Here is a 16,037-nt window from a genome sequence, read left to right as displayed (position 1 = left end):
TTAAGTCTTTATACTACAACTGTGTTTCTTACTGTTCACTCTGTACAGATCCCTTTTGTATGGCTAATAAAGGTATCCCAGACTAAAAGCCCTGACATTACTTGTTCAAAATAATCAAGTTATAATTACTTATTTTCTTGCAAGGAGTTACTATCATTAATCCAGGCAAGTTGTTTGTTCTACCTGGCTGAAAATACAACTGTAACTATTTTATTGAGAAGAAAAAAACTCAAAACAACAACCAATAGGAGATTACAGGGTGGAGTCACTCAGAATTCCTAGAGTTCGAATTTCAGTTTATTAGCTCTTATTTTTTCTTCAGATATTTTTTTAAACAGAAAACACTTTCACATGTATATGCATAATGATCAAACATGTTTTCATGTTTTACTGTAAAAATGGCTCATCAGGTCAACCTGAAAACTTACCTCATGTGGAAACAAGTAACTTAACTCGTTTTATTCACTTTATAGTATAACTAGTTTATATACTTCGAAAGGTTCTTGAAATCAACCAATTCAATCAATTTTGAGTTGAACAAAACTAATCCCATTGCTTGTTACTACATGAAGTGATTTTTTTTGGTTGATCTGATGAGCCTTTTTTTACAGTGTAGTAATCCTGACCATAAATCTGTTTAGTGTTTGTGCTTAATAATCAGTTTGGTTGTAATAAAATAAATGACTCAGTAGTGTTTCTCAAAGCTATGAGAGGATATAACTCTTTTCGAAAGAGTTTTATTTTATATCTGAGTTTGTGTTTATTACAATTATGTCAATGTTGTGAAAATGAATAAATTACATAATATGGTAGTTACTTAAAAGATAACAGACAACCTAAAAGATTAAGTTTCTGCAACACTAAAGTTTGTGTCATGTGTGCTTATACTTTGGTAAACTTAAAAGTGCAAAAACTCCATTCATAATTTCAGACAACTAAAATAAAAATAATTCATTTGAGGCAACTAGTTACCTCAAATAGTTTGAGTAAACTGAATTTAGAGTTTAAAAGTATTATATTAATTCAGTGAGAGGTATTTGATGTGCATTGCATCACAGAAATCATGAATAGGTGTTTTTCATTCATTTCTAAATTTTAATCTTAGTTATGCTGTGATAAATTATCCAACAATATAATATAATGTAATCCCTGATGAATTAAAGAATCATTAGAACCATTAAGATTACATTCTGATGGTTTTGCTTTCTAAGGGGAATTGGCTTAATGGTTTCCATTAGAGACCACTAGTTTCCTGTAGGACACCTTTAGATCCCATTAGGAAACCATCAAATGCATCTGGAATCAGTCCCAGAACATCTGTTGAACTATTAGAGCCCTTTACACTGTGACATCAACCCATCAGCAACACTCAAAATATGTTTAAAAATGATGGCTCTTCAAGGGTTCTTTAGTAAAAGCAATGGTTCTTTTGGGAAACATGAGTTCTATGTATGGTTCTTTGCATGGTGAAATCGTTCTTCACACTGACAGAGAGTGAGTTGTATGTGGTTCTATATAGAAACTTCTTGAAAAAGTTTCTTTTATTGTTACAATGTCAAGCTTGTAGCAACGGAAGAGCCTTTTTGGGTGCTGCATAAAACCAATTTCAAAAAGGTTCTATATGTAGAACCATACGCAACACATTCTCCATCAATCTGGAGAACCATTTCACTTTGCAAAGAACCATATACAGAACTCATGGTTCCAAATAGAATCATTGCCCTTACTAAAAAACCCTTGAAGAACCATCCATTTTAAGAGAATGTGTTGTATGTGGTTCTGTATAAAACCTTTCTAAAAAGGGTTCTTTTATTGTTATAATGTCAAGCTTGTAACAATAGAACCCTTTTTGGTGTTAAACAGAACCAATTTCAAAAAGGTTCTATATGTAGAACCACATACAACACATTCTCCATCAGTCCGAAAAACTATTTCACCATGCAAAGAAGCACATATAGAACTCATGGTTCCAAATAGAACCACTGCCTTTACTAAAGAACCCTTGAAGAACCATCCTTTTTAAGAGAATGTGTTATATATGGTTCTAAATAGAACCTTTCTGAAAGGGGTTCTTTTATTGTTACAATGTCAAGCTTGTAACAATAGAACCATTTCTGGTGTTAAATAGAACCAATTTTCCAAAAGGTTCTATATAGAACCATGTACAACACATTCTAAATCAGTCTGAGGTACGATTTCACCATGCAAACAGCCGTATATAGAACTCATGGTTCCAAATAGAACCACTGCCTTTACTAAAGAACCCTTGAGGAACCATCCTTTTTAAGAGTGTACCATTAGTGGACACCATCAGAAACCGATAGAAACTTTTAATGGCTTTCATGTTTTTTACTAGGGTTATTAAAGGCGAACTGAAAAGATAAATTATGCTTTTCTAAAAAATCAATCGTTCAATAGAAAGCAAAATACAAAAAAGCGTAATTGATTGAACAGTTACGAAGGAACGATCATGAATTTGGGTTCTAAAACAGTTACACAGCTCTCTTTCAGTTTTAATTTCAATCTAATTCAGTGTAAAGTTAAACTCCTGTATATGCACGATCTAAATTAAAGAACGCCGTCCTATAACGATGACACGTCTCGAATGTGATCCATTAACGTTGCGCAACACTGTAGCGTTTGCGCCAGTAGATGGCGCACTAACATAACGGCACTGATGACTCCTCTGGCCGTTTGGGCACTAACGAGGTCCTCCATGTTGTGATTCAATATGAGCCGAGTTATTAGTGTGATAAAGTTTGATGAATCGATGTAAACTGAAAATCGTGGTGCTAAAATTCACCCGGGGAGCGGAAAATGCTGAAACTGAACGCTGACTTTCGTCAGTCTTAGAGACACAGTCCAGACTAGACTCTTTCATCATGGCGCCCAAAGTTACCACAGAGGCAACCTTCAACATCCAGCTTTCTTTACACACCTAACTGTGACTGCAACTCGAATTGTCCACAGTGTGTGGCCAGTTAAAACAGTAACTGTGATGACGAAGGGTAAGATTTAGATTAATTCGCCCGTAATCATCGATTGCTTTGCTCTAAATGGAGGCTGAAGGAGATCACGAACTCTGAAAAAAACACGCAGGCGAAACCATCTTAAGCACCCATGGCTCTGTCTGACACTTCCTTCATAAATACTGGTTATTTGTCAATCTAAACAAACTTCATGTGCTACACTCAAAGCCAAAAAAGGCCCCATATTGTACGAAAAAGGTTCTGTGTCTTGGAGAAATTGGAGAACTCTCTTTGTGCTATACAGAACCATTTCAAAAAGGATCTTTAAAGAAGCATGTATAGTTTTCCCCCAGCACTTAAACATGCAAAGAGCAATTTGTGCATTCAAATGGTTCTTTGAGTTGTAGTGGTTCTATATATACCCACTGCCTTTCCTGAAGAACCTTGAAGAACTATTTTTAGGTTGTAACAAGCAGTTTAATTGGGTTCACTCAACTCAAAGTAAATGCTTTGAATGACACAATGCAAAGCAAAATTTTTGTTTACATCAACATAAATAATATTCTACATCAACTTAAACCTAAAACTCTGTCACTCGTGCCCTGTTCCACTTTTCACAGTGCATGTGTGATTTTTCCTGTCATATTTCATCATTTCTTTCTCATATTTGTGTAGATTTCTAAAACTGGTACCCCACTAACTTCATGTTACTGCTCTGTTTTTGAACACTCAACATTAATCTCACTAAACCGTAATTTAAAGGTCAGGACTCTTCTGCAGATATGATCTTGCCATAAAACGTATAGGTACTAAATGTCCACATAACCAACAGTGTGTTTTTTTTAGAAAAGTTTTGTTTTGTTGCTATTTAGGTTCTTTTTTGTCCACTATGTTCAATTCAGCAAATAAACATTTAATTTACATTGCGGATGCAGTTTAACTAGGGGCGCCCAAACTTTTACACATGATGGTATGTACAAATAATTTTTTTCTTAAAATAATCAATGAAGACGGGCAAACAATGTGTTTTCAGAGAGCTACTCTCTGCTCTTCCATTGGTTCAGTTCTCTACATTCCAACAAATTAATGAATTATAGCCCTCATTGATAATACACAAACAATCACCATTGCAGAAATTTGGACTTTGGTTAAAACAACTACATTATGACGCTGTATTTACCTTTGAGCCAATATAAGCAATTTACAATAACAAATTGTAGTGTATACAGCAACCTTCACAACTGTGTAAATCTAATGGATCAGACTTCAGTTCTGATTACCGATTCTTGAACCTTGTATTAACTGCTGTTTATTTATTCCTTGTTTATTTGTTACTGGGATTTCAATCAAAAAACAATTTAAGTGCATATAAAAAGCTTGACAGTGTTCTACATACTCTCCTAATGAACTGGACACTGTTGTTTTTTTCTTAATATCAGTTTGCATCATGTACTTTCAAGAGAGTTCAAAACAATCTTTGAGATAAACAATTATAGACACAGACAACAAAAAACAAAATAAAAACACCAAAATAAATCTTCTAAGCCTTTATTTAGACATCTAAAGTACCTCAACTGCACAGTGAACATTGCAACAAAGAAGAAAGAGGACACAGACATTCCTACATACATAACTGTGGAAGTTTTGGTTAGATTAGTGGTTGGTAGCTCAGCCTGGTGGCCAGCTACATGAGTAAAAAACACACACTTTGCGGAGGAATAGATGGGTAGGTGCGCGCGTGTATGTATGTTTTAGTCTAGTGGACTGATGCCCTTTCATTATTGCACTGCTTGCTGCATCTCCCACAGTAGTGCAACAGAGAAAGAGTGTCAGGCAACAGACGACTACTGGCCAACGGGTACAAGATCTAATTCACACATACATATGCTCTCTCTCTCTCCCTCTCTCTCTATACATACACACTGTTCTTCACCTTTTTGTCAAAAACGCATAAGCAAAAGATATAGCTCAATTAACCTTTTCTTTTACTACATGCTAACTGTTAGCACAGGCTGTAAAGGCTTTAAGTACGCCTGAAGCTCACTGTGTGAAGACACTTTCCATAAAGCAGTTTGTCAACATCGCAAACCAATTCAAAATGACAAACATGGGCCATAAGCTCAAGCAACCTTTTTTAATTGAAACCCAGCCTTACAGTAGCCCGCACACGAGCTCTCATTTACAGACTATAATTGTACATCCATTAATCATGAGAGGCTATTGAAAGATGAACAGTTTGAAACCTCAGATATGGAATATCATCCACATGTGGTACATTTCATGTTTCACTGTAACTTTAATTCGCCATGGGGCTGGATTTAACTAGATAAATCACTGCTAACTAAACCATTAGCAGAAGAACATCAGATCAATGTGCTAACATGAATCCAGAGATGTGTGTTATAAAAAATACATCTTCGCCACATTCATGGTCAAAACGTGAACTGAACCCTACAAACGTTTAGCCTAATAGTTTGATGTTTGACCTAATTTTCCTCTGTTTCTGAAATCATCTTAAGCATAATTATAAACCCTGAATGAAAATGTGAAGAGCTGCATCTCCATCAAGACCCTTAAAGTGCTCTATATTCCTGAGAATTAACGTTCAATCCCAGTAATTGAAAAAACGTAAAAATGAACACCTGCACTTTGCTGCCAAACATTATAAATGCTTTATGAACCTGTTAGGCATCTAGCCTACCCCTCAGGCAGCACCCTTTACACAAAAACACATCCTACTAACTGTAATATTCCTCTTCTCATTTATCAAACTAGTTTTTTTTCCATGATTCTTTTCTCATGTGTACTGGAAATATATGCTGTCCATAGTCTGATATACTATGTGATCTTCATGTTTAAATACAAAAGCTGCTAAGTTGCATATAGCTGTTATATATGTAAGTGCAAGGCTCCTAATGAGGTGTGCAAGTCTTACCTGTAAGAACAATATGCATAAGTAATATGCAACAGTTTGAATGTTCAAATGACATGTTGATTTTCTAAGTGAAAACATGTTACATCCTCTACGAGGAACAAACTCGCAAATTTTACCATGCAATTTTTATCTTTTTGCAGATTTTAACACTGTATAAAAAAAAAAAAAAGACACATTACAAAAAGTGCCATTACTTCTGCGCTGGCCAAATTTTATGTTTTATACCCCCCCAATATGTTAAATTAACCAAATAAACAATAATTTTGGGTTAAAATGTGCAGAAATGTGTAGAAAATCAACAGAACATGCAATTGAACCAGGGGTGCCGTTACTTTTGCATACGACTGTACTTACTATAGACGGTAGCTTCAGATCTACTTTTACTCTCTACCCAATCAGCCTCAGATCTACGCTGAGACAACACTTCTTTGATAAATCTCAATCTATGGTTTTCTAAAACTATTTTATTACTATTATTTGTCAGTAAAACAACTTTTCCAGTTTATCTTTCTATACCTTTCATCTCCTTCCTTCTTTTTGTTATTTAAGTTTTGCATAATCTTTTCATTTCCTCTTACTGCTTTGAAAAAGGAAAGCTGTACTGCTAAATTTAATCTGTTTGTACATGTACAGTAAATGAACTGTGGAGTTGTGCCTGTTCACACATTACATGTTGAAAAACACTTCTGTATCTTTAGGGTTAAAAGGTAACTAATTGCAGTTTGAACCTCACAAGAGTGTTTAAAAACACACCTTAACCTTCGTATGTTGAAATCTCTCTATCTTCTCGAATTTCTATAACCCACAATAAACCAGATAGTAAACGTGAAGGCAGATTTGTCTCCACCCAGATGAGGAAAGGCCTGATGAGCTCAGGACATCACTTGTGTGAACCCACATCATTCTTCAAAAAGTAATACTATAGCCTTCCAGAAATGAAAATGAAATGATTTTCATAAAAGCAGAAATTCTCAGCGAAACAGTGGCAAATCTTACACAGCATATCATTACCTCAATGATACAATGAAACCTGCAGGGACTTGCCATTGCATGTTTTTTAATGTAGCACAAAAAAGACCAGAAATCCCATATAGGTGAACATTTGATATTGCAGATATCCCTTAAAGTCAAGACCCTATAAGCAATATTGCACTACTCCAGTTACAGTTGAAAAAGCAGAGGCAATATTGATAGGGTCTCGCCTGCAAGGTGGACTTACAAAGATACAGTAGTAAACATATGACAACACTTTATGTTAAAGAGAGCTTTATGTTAAAGAGGTTTATATTAAATAGAGCTTTGTAAAAAAAGGCACAAAGAGACCAAAGAGACTTTTAAGACCCTTTTAAGGGACTAATAATGGGTTTTAAGCCACACCCCCTTTCCCCACCACCCACTACAGCAGGGAACACAGGCCTTGACTGCAACCTGCCACCAGCCTGACCAAATACATTTATACCAAGTCCATTTTGTACAAGCAGCACATTAAAACATGACATGTGCTCATCATTGTGTATCCAAGTTCACCTGGCCTATTCAACCATCCATATTCATAAACATACACACAGGTATTCTTAGACCATAGGTTTCATATATTATGGAGATCAAATTATCATGACCTCTCTCACCTTTTGGCGAGATCATCGTTTCAAATCAGATTGAATAACATTTGATCAAAGCAAAACAACCAATGTGGCTCATTTTGTAATGAAATGCAGATCACACCACCAGTCCTCTGCGTCTGTACGCTGCAGGCCTGCAGTGGCCTCAGTGAGAGACACCGTATGGAAAATGAAGAACAAATTTACAGCAAATACTGAGATAGTACTGGCAGTATGTACAGGTAAAGCTCCAGTTCATATCAACATACAAAAATACTAAATATTTCACTAATACTAATGGCTTTGTGGTAGAATATGTAGAACAGCAAACAAAAAAATGACAGAACAAAAATTAATAGTACAAAATGGACAAAGATCACAAGGAATGAGTGAAAGAAAACAGCCCTAAAAACAGAAATAGATAATGTCTCCGTCTACCTAATCAATATTTGTGAAGCATGTGACTGCAGCACTTTTGGCTACATTACACTGATCAAAATATATGTTTTTAGTGATATTAAAATATAATAATTAACTCTGTCAATACTGACCTAACTATTAAACTATTAAAAAGTATTTGTGATAATGAAGTAACACATGTAATTAACTAATTATTATGCAAAGTAGTTGTGGTTAGTATATAACTAAGCCCAATAATAAACGAACAATTATAAAGCAAACCATTTGTGATTGGTATGAAACAAATATTCTGAAGTGTTAAATTATTACTGATGAGGTGGTTTGAACAATATGTAATGCAGTAATTATTAATCTAAGTTGTTGTGATTCATAAGTAACCTAACCCAATAATAATGGACTTTAATTTAATTATTAAGCAATCTAATTGCAATTACTACACAACTTGGCTCCAAATAATTTCTGATATGGAAATTAATTTTAAAAATATGTAACGAAGCAATTATTAATCAAGGTAGTTGTGAGTAGTAACCTAACCCAATAATAAGGGGCTAATTAGTAGGCAGACTATTTGTAATGAGAAAGCAACTTAGCGCCATATACACTGAGTTAACTATTTAATTGTTTTTGATTAGGAAGTTGTTTTTGATTAGGAACAACATGCAATTAACTGCTTTTTTAAAATAGGTATGAGTACATAACTTATCCCAATAATAACTGACTAATTATTAAGCTATTTGTAATTTGGAGTAGCATACTTCGTAAATAACTAAGCCCAATAATAGTGGACTAATGATCAAAGAAACGGTTTGTGATTATGACGTAACTAAGCCCTATATGCAATTAACTAATTCGTAAGTAACTAGGCCTAACAATAATAGACTAACAATAAACAAACTACTTATGATTATGACGTGACTACGCCTCATATACACTGAAATAATTCGTACTACGCCCAACTACAATCGACTAATTATTCAAAAAACTACTGGTTATGACGTATCTCAGCCTCGTCTGTAATGAACTAGCGGCTGATATTAATATGTGGATCCTTGAGTGTGAATCATAGTCCAACAAGTGAAGAAACATAAGCCAAAATGCTGAAGTTCTTATGGTTCACTGTGTGTAGCGCAGCCTCCTGTCGGTACACTGTAATTCCACGCATACCAGCTTTTGCCTGCGAGCAAATGACATGCTCCAACAGAATGTGTGTGTGAGCGCTTTTTTTTCCTCTTTCTTTTCTTGGGGGATTTCACATTTAAGTGACATGCATGATCGTACTTGTCCCTCCCTTGCTGACGACTAGTTTAAAAGGCTTTGTGGAGAGAAAAGCCAAATGAAGTGAGTAAACTGTGGAAACGGAGACGAGAGCTGCTCCCTAAAAATGGACGGCTCTGCTCAATACACCATCCATACATGCAAGTAGTGGTAAAATACAACAGCCTGACCACGTTAGAACAGCCAGTCCCTCAAGACAGGCTACGGCACAGCCCCACAGCATCTAAACCAGCCTTTTTACAGCCCAGCTAGAAAAAAAAATAAGGTTAAGGTCTGATTGTTTAGCTGATTGCATGCGTTGGCTAATTCTGCTCTGTGGAGCCATTAGTTTCGTAGAACAACAACAAAAAAAGCACAGCACAAATGACCTTTTGCACTTACCACCAAAGAGGAGCCAACACACTGGGCCTTCTACTAGAGACGAGCCTGGATCCCGAGGAGGAGCGAAAAGGTGTAGGCCCATGTGAGGGTGCTGCGCATGCGCGTTGGGGGCCATGCAGCCAACACGATGCTGTCATTTCTAACATGGCCATACGTGGGCTGCTCATACGAGACCCCCAAGACCACCACATGTTGGTGTGCAGTGGGAGGGATGTGCTATTAGGCTTACTCAGCCAAATGTGTACAGCATTTCCACGCGAATAAAGCGAGCAAACCGCATCAAGACAATTTGGCCTTTCAGTTGAGTTTTAACTGCGTGCATGTGATGCGTTTTAGTCGTATGGAAATGATGCACACCAACTGAACCAAGCAAAGACAATGCCTCGCTTTTTCCCCCCCGTTTAAACATATACGCTAGTGCTTGGCCTGCATGCGCAATAAGCTACCGCGCGCGTGCTCTTGGTAGCAAGGCGTGGGCTATACGGCCTTGTTATACATTGACGTATAGTGGTCTGCACGCCTTAAGACGTGATGAAGTAAAAGTTCAACTTGCGTAACCTTGCAGACACTGACCAGGAGTAAAAATGTCACTCCGGCTGATGTCCCCTCCTTCCTTCACTCTTATCCCTCCCTCCCTTCCCCTCCCCTCCTTTCCTCCTCTCGCAGAACCAGACCTGCCCCCTGCATTCCTTACAAATAGTCCCATCCCCCACCGACCTGCCTCAAATAGGAAATTTCATCCCTCCTCCTCCTCTCTTCCACAGCCTTCTTACCATATAAACCTTTAAAAAAATATATGGCTTTGCTCAGTTCAAGTCCTCACTACACAGATATTTAGCTAGACGCAAACAATGCCAATCAACAACGCAGCCAGGTTCACATACAGTGGCGAGTGCTGTAGCTATCCTACATGACGAACGTGACGAGCACAAAATGGGCCTGTGTATTTGTGGGCTGCTGTGTTTGTGGGTTTGGCTTATTTTATTTTTTTTCTAAGAAAAAAAGCACCATTCATAAGCTCAAATTAACGTTTTAGGTGTTCACCTACATTAGGACGCTTAGAAACGCCTATCACTCATTCTGAAAAGCTGCTAGTAAAAAGCGTGGGGCGAAATCCCTTCATAGCGAGCTTTAAAGCTTTAAAGCTTGACTTGACCATAAACTTCTTCCCTCCACTTTTTATTTTATTCATTTTTTTTTTTTTGGAAAAAAGAGGCCACTAAAATCGCAATCCTACTCACAGGGCGCCATTAGGAAAATAATAACAATTAATAAAGCACATGTGGGTGAAATGTATATTTTGAAAAAATGGTTCTCGGAAGAGCTTCGTATTCTCAGATCGCGAAAAGTAACAAAAAAACATGGCATGCGTTTAATTAGGACCTACACCGTTTGACGTGGCTTTTAAGAAAAATAAACGAAGGTAAGGGAACGTAGAGCACGTGCACTGAAATGTTTAGGGAACACCGAACAGAATAGGGTATCTGAATTTATGAGGACCTCACTATTATTTTATATAAAGTGTAAATAAATAAATAACCCAACGCATGTCCAAGTGGCATAAAGCACAGTGTAACGTGATTAGCCGCTGGTGTATGTGGTAGGCCTCGGCTATACGTTAACGTTAGAGAATTTCCTCAAATGTGCGCAAAAGTTGGGAAACGTACTTCAAAGCATTGCTCAAATGTTACTTAATCTAACACGTGGGTAATTTTTTTTCCTCAGTGCAAACGAAGACGACCTCTGAAGTCCCGTCGAACAAAATGTTCTTTCTGAGGAGGCGTGGTGTGGAGGCCTTTCCAGACACGGGGAGAGAGCATTTACCATAGGCTAACTGCTATATCACACACACACACACACACACACACACACACACACACGGTTAGCTTGTGCTATAGCTCACACACACACTGTTCACACACACACATGGCGCATGGCTAGCTGGGGTAGCTCACACACACACACACACACACACACACACACACACCCTATAGCTCACACACACGGCGCAGGCTAACCCATTCTACAGGGCACGCACGCGCACAGAGCCATTGCTAGTCATGCTATATCCCCCTCACATGGCACATGGCTAGCTGTGCTACCTACACTGTCCCAGAAAGGGGGGTACATTTTCGTTCACCAAGGTACAAACCATGTAAATGTACCCTCAAACGTACAGCAATGGTGGCACGATCCAGCTGTGTACCTTAAACGAGTTTTTACGCTACACTCACTTTCTCAAAGCAAGGGTGCTTATTTGTACCTTCTCGTAATCCAACGTTTTAAAATGGCCTATCACTAGGCCTGAGTCAAGGCGAGGCGTATAGAGGCAATGAAACTTAAAAAAAAAAACGCTATGGCTACGGTGTATCTTAAATGGGTTTTAAACGTAGGCCTGCACTACACTCACCTTCCAATGGAAAAGGCGCTTATTCATAACCTAACGTCTAAAATATCACTGAAAAAGCCTGGAGTCAAGGCGTATAGAGGCAATGCATCTTAAAAAATAAAAACATAAGGGCAATGGGGTTAAAAAGAAGTGTAAACGTACCCTGCATTCATTTTCTCTGGGAAAAGGTGCATATTTGTATTAATATTTGTTTTAATATAAAAAGCATGAAGTCAAGGCGAGGTGTATAGAGGCAGTGCATCTTAAAAAAACATCAAGGCAGTGAAGTTATGTACATTTCGCTTTCTCAGTGGAAAGATGCACATTTGTACATTTTCATAACATTTTAAAATAGCCTGAAAAGCCTGGGGTCAAGACAAAGTATATGAAGGCAATGCATCTGAAACAAAACAAAAAAAAAAACACACACAGTGTGGCAATGGAGTTGTGTACCTTAAATGAGTTTTAAACGTATACTGCATTACACGTTCCCAAAGAAAAGGTGCATAGTTAAGGCATGGTGTTTAGAGTCAATGTATCTAAACAAAACATATATGCAATGGAATGTGGCACAATCGTGTTGCCTAACTGAGAGGACGTGACATCGAGGGTACCACCCCAGAGTGCACGAGACATGGCTGTCCTATTGCACACATGGCACATGGTTAGCTGCTCTATAGCACACACGGGCACTCATAGGGCTCGGCTAGCAACCCCACAGCACCCTCACTCACTCACAGGGCACATGAGCTCACATATACACATGGGTCAATGACACTTGGATTGGCTACGTGTTAAGGCAGTGTCAGTGTAATGTTATGGCCCTCTTTGGTAAGTCAGTCAGCAAGTAAATAAATAAATAAATGAATAAATAAATAGACAGCACACAGCCTATTGCTAGCAACTGACCCTAACTAGATCCTCCGTGCATGAGTTTGCGAAAGTCGAATGCAATGACAATACTATTGCACTGCTTGATTAGATGGTTCAGTAGTGCAACATCGTCAAAGCAAAAGACTTCAGCACATTCTAATAAGAGAGCACGCAGATTCCAGCCAACGTGCATCATGTTATACACGTCATACATTCCCTTCCCCAAACGTTTGGTTTTGCCTATAAATTGAAATCAGGTGCTCTGAGCGTTTATGTGACCTGTATTGTACTTAAATGAATATTACAATCATAATAATTCAGTTATTATAGGATTTCTCTGCATTCATAGACTAATGTGATTTACTATAAAAGGAAATCATTCTGCCCACACAACACGAAAAATATGCATAAGTTAAGATTTTACACGTTATAGATCCAACGGTGGTTTAAAGCAAGGTTTTGAAAGTTAAACACACACTGCTTTTTAAAAATAAAGACGTTTTAAATCGCTTGATAATAAACTAAGAATCTGATCGATAGAAAAAAAAACGCTGCATATATGAATCACAGCAATTTGGAACAGGAGGTAGTACGTGTTGAATTTAAAGGGGAGGGGTGGAGGTTTTTTTTTGTCATCCAATGCCCTTTTAATATTGCACTGCTCATCTGATTTCACAGTAGTACAACAGAAAAAGGGCCCTGGTTAACAATATCAGAGGAGGCGACTAGAAACTGACAATCGCAGCTTATTTCGTGGCCTTTCGTGGTTTCATCGTCAACGTGCTGCCTTTGCTTGGTAGTGAAAGGACGAGGCAAACTCAGGGTTTAATCGTGGAAAAGGCAGCAGAAGTGCTGTTAGGCTTTCATTTTGCCAGCGGAGTTAAAATGCATTACAGCGTTTTTAAATACTGCTAATTAATTATACCAGTTCATGCTTATAATACAACAAAACCACGACAAAGGTCACGAGTTAAATCATTAGAAGTATTTTAAGGCATTTACGAAAAGTTAATTAGAAACATTTACGCTGCCTATTAATAAAGCAAGACAAAAATCTTAAAATAAGTGTATAAACTCTCGAAATCAACTTTCAAACGCCACACAAATTAGGCACAACCATTTTCCAAACGATATGACCAGTTTAAAATCAAACATCTCAGTTATGGAAAAGAAAGAAAACTCAGTGCTTCTCAATAGGAAACAGAGGGAGAGGAAAACCAAAAAACGAGGGCAAAGAGCACATTCCGCGATACAATACCAGAAACCTTCATTTAATATGTACTATTCTTATCCCTTTTGCCAAAGTGGCAATTTGAACCCCCCCATCCAACAGGAGGGGGGGATGCAGTGAGGGGGCGGGGGCTGCACAAGGCTCTTACTCTTCACTATAGTGCAGCTTCTGACCACTTGCAAAGCCAGTGGAGGACATTAATATGGCCTAAGCCTGTTAGTCTTCTAGGCCTTCGTTTGATTAGATTAACCACGTATTAGACTTCAATATCTGCTGTAAATTCTTTAACGCTTCACAAACAACAAACACACACACTCTCCTCTCTCGCACAAATACCAAAGCATTAAAATAAACATCAGGGATATACTTTTAAAATGTTAAATCTGTTGCTTTTTCTTTCTTTTCTTTTCTTTTTTTTTGTATGTTTTGTTCTGCATGTCGTCTTGCAGCCTTCATGATCTCCGCCGGCTACATTGTGTACGCTTTTAGAAAACCAAAAAGCTTCCCAGCCAAATGACACCCTACAAAGCAAAAAAAAAAAGAGTCCCCCTACAAATAGAAACTATTGTTTAAACTGTAAAGAAAATATACGAGACTCATGCGTGGACTTCAGCAGAAGTCCTGTGAAAGAAACTAAAACCCAACCAAGTCTGGTGCTAATCTAACTCCAACAGGCAGGCAGGCCTCGACTGCTGAGCCTGGGGCCCGTTAGGCCAATTAAATCTTTTGCACCAATATATTTTTGGAAGTAATAAGCTAAACAGTCTACACGTAGTCTGTAATTTACGTGCACACTATTGGTTTGTAACCCAGAGTCTAGTTTAAACAATTTACACTGACAAGTCCACACTAATTGAGCCAGCAGCTGAGGTCTGATTTCTATAAGACTCCCAGTGGCGAAGCGAGACTGGCAAAGTCTTCTGGTGAGAAGGCAACTGAACTGTGCACGCCGCCGAGGGCCCAGTGCAGCGTAAATGCCCTCCTGCTGTCCAACATCTCCAAACTACAGCCGTGGTTCAGATCTTCGAACTCCACCACCCCCCAGCCACCCAACCACCCAACCCAACCCAACCCAACCCAACCCAACCCATCCACCCAAAACGATAGGATATTGTCGTTTTCTTTTCTTTTTTTGCCTTCAGCTCCCGCCATTTCCACGAAATCACCCGGATGCTACTCACAAGACAGAACGAAGACCCCCCTCCCAAAACATGAATGGTACCTGGCCAAGGGAGGGACAATCCTTGGAAAGCAGAAGAAACGACAAAAAAAGAGAAGGGAGAGGGAGAGAACGGAGAAGAGAGAGAAAAGTTGGACCAAAAATGGGAAAAAAGAGCCATAAATATCTCCAACCCGTCTCCTTCGTATTCGTCCACTTTTAACACTATGCCGTCTTGCCATCCTCGCCCACTCTTCCTTCGCCTCGTCCTGCTAATGCAAATTGTAATTTATCCATGACCAGCCTGACGGCCTCTCGGCTCCAGACTCCATCTTTGACTAGTTGACATTCAGCTCTCGCTGAAGCGAATTCCTCATTTGCATACTCCGGCGCCGATTGGTCCGTTTCTGCGCTAGTCTTTGCCGCTCGACGAGCCATTGGTCGGCGTCCGAGGCATTTAAATGCCTCTTCCGCGCCGCGATTGGTCCTCCTGCGCGCAACGTCACCGCGTAGTTTTTAGTTTAACAATGAACGCTCGAAATTCTGCTCTCCATTCACAAAAATGTTTCCCTTCATTTATCCGTCGTATTCAACCTGAGCATTTCGGTCTTTTTCTCTTGTTTTAGAGATCAGTGCCCTGATGCAGAGACGTAAACACAGAATGACCAAATCAGCTCAGTTCAGTACATTTCACTGGGCTTCTCTGGCATGAATAAATAATAAAATATTGCCAAACCAATTACATGACAGGTAATTCAATAAAGCAGATGTATTTTGAGATACAGCAAAACAAAATCCATTAAA

Source organism: Colossoma macropomum, unplaced genomic scaffold, assembly GCF_904425465.1.
Source record: "Colossoma macropomum unplaced genomic scaffold, Colossoma_macropomum, whole genome shotgun sequence".
Classification (NCBI taxonomy): domain Eukaryota; kingdom Metazoa; phylum Chordata; class Actinopteri; order Characiformes; family Serrasalmidae; genus Colossoma; species Colossoma macropomum.
This window is presented reverse-complemented; position numbering follows the sequence as displayed.